The following is a 2,150-nucleotide window of genomic DNA, read 5'->3' as shown; positions in this document are numbered from 1 at the left end:
AGGAGCCGGGTTCTTGGAGGGAGTCCTTGCAAGAAGACTCCGAGTCTGAGGATGTCATCTCCACCAAATTATGCCGCTGGGTTGTGGCATAACGAAGTGGAGGAAGAAGAGGAGGACGACGAGGTCATTGAGCTCGTAAATGTGGAGAGTTTGGTGGAGGTCATCGACCTCGTGTCTGACTCAGAAGAGGAAGAGGCTCCGAGTGAGGGGTCCAGCATTCTCGGAATCTTCTGAGTCGGCTCGTGGGCCAGTCGATGCCCCTTTTTGTTTTGATGGGGCTGTGTTATGTGGATTTTGTATATGCTTAGTGGCGATGTAGTTTCCGCCTTTGTTGATTTAGTTTGTATGAACTAAAGATGACTTAACCATTTATATGAATTGTGTTATTCAGGAAATTGTGAATCAGGTTAAGTTATCATTCGATAACGATAAGTTGATTTTCCGCATTTGAGTTACTTAAAGTGATGTCCCGGAAAAGGAAGGTTTTAAAAGGAAACAATTTTATACATCCCCATTTCAAAAAAAAAAATTACCCATTTTTCCGCAATGTTTTTAAGAAGTATTTTTCGGGGCGTTACACAGGCCTCCCATTCTGATATAGGGAGATTTTCTTCTTCACAATATTGAGTAAAAGTATGAATACACACACTAATTCAATTACAAGCACATATGACGCTTCTTTCTTGAAATCTAGGATCCTTAAACCCTTGGTTTGACTCTACCTTTCGCCTGAGAAAACATTTCTCATGAAACAACCCCAGCCAAGATTCTTGTCCTCAAATCAAGACCTCCTAGTCTTGGTGAAGAATCCCAATCTCTGTGGTGGTATGACACCTAGAGATCAATCCAGAAATACACAAAAAACATATTAAAACACCAAGGTATTATAAGTACAATAATGCTTGAAATATTACAAGAAAAGACCTTATGACTAACTCACTCACTAATCACTTAAGCCATCAAGAATCATGTGAGTTAATCAAAAACAGAAATCAAAGAATATATTTATCAATCTTTACAAATAATGCATGAACATGTGAGAAAGATAAGGATGAGCATATGAATATGTAAAACAGTATGCAAAAAAAGGAAATTAATTCAGCATGATAACTCTATTATCACACATGCAACTCTATTGCAAAAACAGTAAAACAGAATGAAATATGCTCTCTAAAATCAGCCCTATACAATATAATGCAATGCTACACTTTTGTGGAAGTTGCCTCTAATTATAGCAAGTAGTTTTGGCAGTTGGATTCGTTGCAAACAGTTAAACAGTTAAAATAGAAATCAGTTATAACAAATAACAGACCTGAATCGATTAAGGCTACCCGTTAACCCAATTAACTAGTACAACAGAATGAAACATAAAACAATTGTAACAGAAACACTAATTTAATAGAAAAGCGGTTGAGTTAATCGATTAAGTCACCACGTTAATCGATTAACTGGCACATTAAAGTACATGGTTCAAAAGGTAAATTCTCATATGTTATACACAAACTTATTTACATGTTCTAGCAATTATATTATGTCTAATATGCACATATAACATGTATGATAAATGCATGAACATACAATTTACTAGATGATATGTCTTATGGATATGATATGACAATTAAGATGGCTTGAGAGACTAGCACCCAAGTTCACCTCACCTATACTCACTTACTACGGTACACATCCCAAACTAATTAGAATAGTGACTCTAATTATATCCTAATCTAGATATGACCAAATGAACATAAATCATGTTGATTGTTGAATCATCTTCAAGCTTTAATAGAACCTTGTCTTCATCAAAGCATAGGCAAAATATTGCTCGTATTATCCTTGACACTTTGCACTTTCAAATAACTCGAAGCCGGAGATGATAAGTAGGTTAATATCATTCTCACTTAGTAATTTGTCGTCTTGAATTTAGTATTATCAATGTCTAACTAACCAATATTCGATCGTGCATCAAAACAAACCAAAATCGGGCTTACAATTGATTTTTAGTTATATTATATCGGTTGTACCGATCAATTTTTATTAAAAAAATAATGAAATGACTAATTTTTTATCAAAATGTCGTAAAAGCTTAGTAGTTTAATTAGTAAATTGTTAGATCACTAATCACTACATTAATATAATATGATATTAATATT

The sequence above is a fragment of the Lupinus angustifolius genome, chromosome LG04, assembly GCF_001865875.1.
Source record: "Lupinus angustifolius cultivar Tanjil chromosome LG04, LupAngTanjil_v1.0, whole genome shotgun sequence".
Lineage (NCBI taxonomy): Eukaryota > Viridiplantae > Streptophyta > Magnoliopsida > Fabales > Fabaceae > Lupinus > Lupinus angustifolius.
This window is presented reverse-complemented; position numbering follows the sequence as displayed.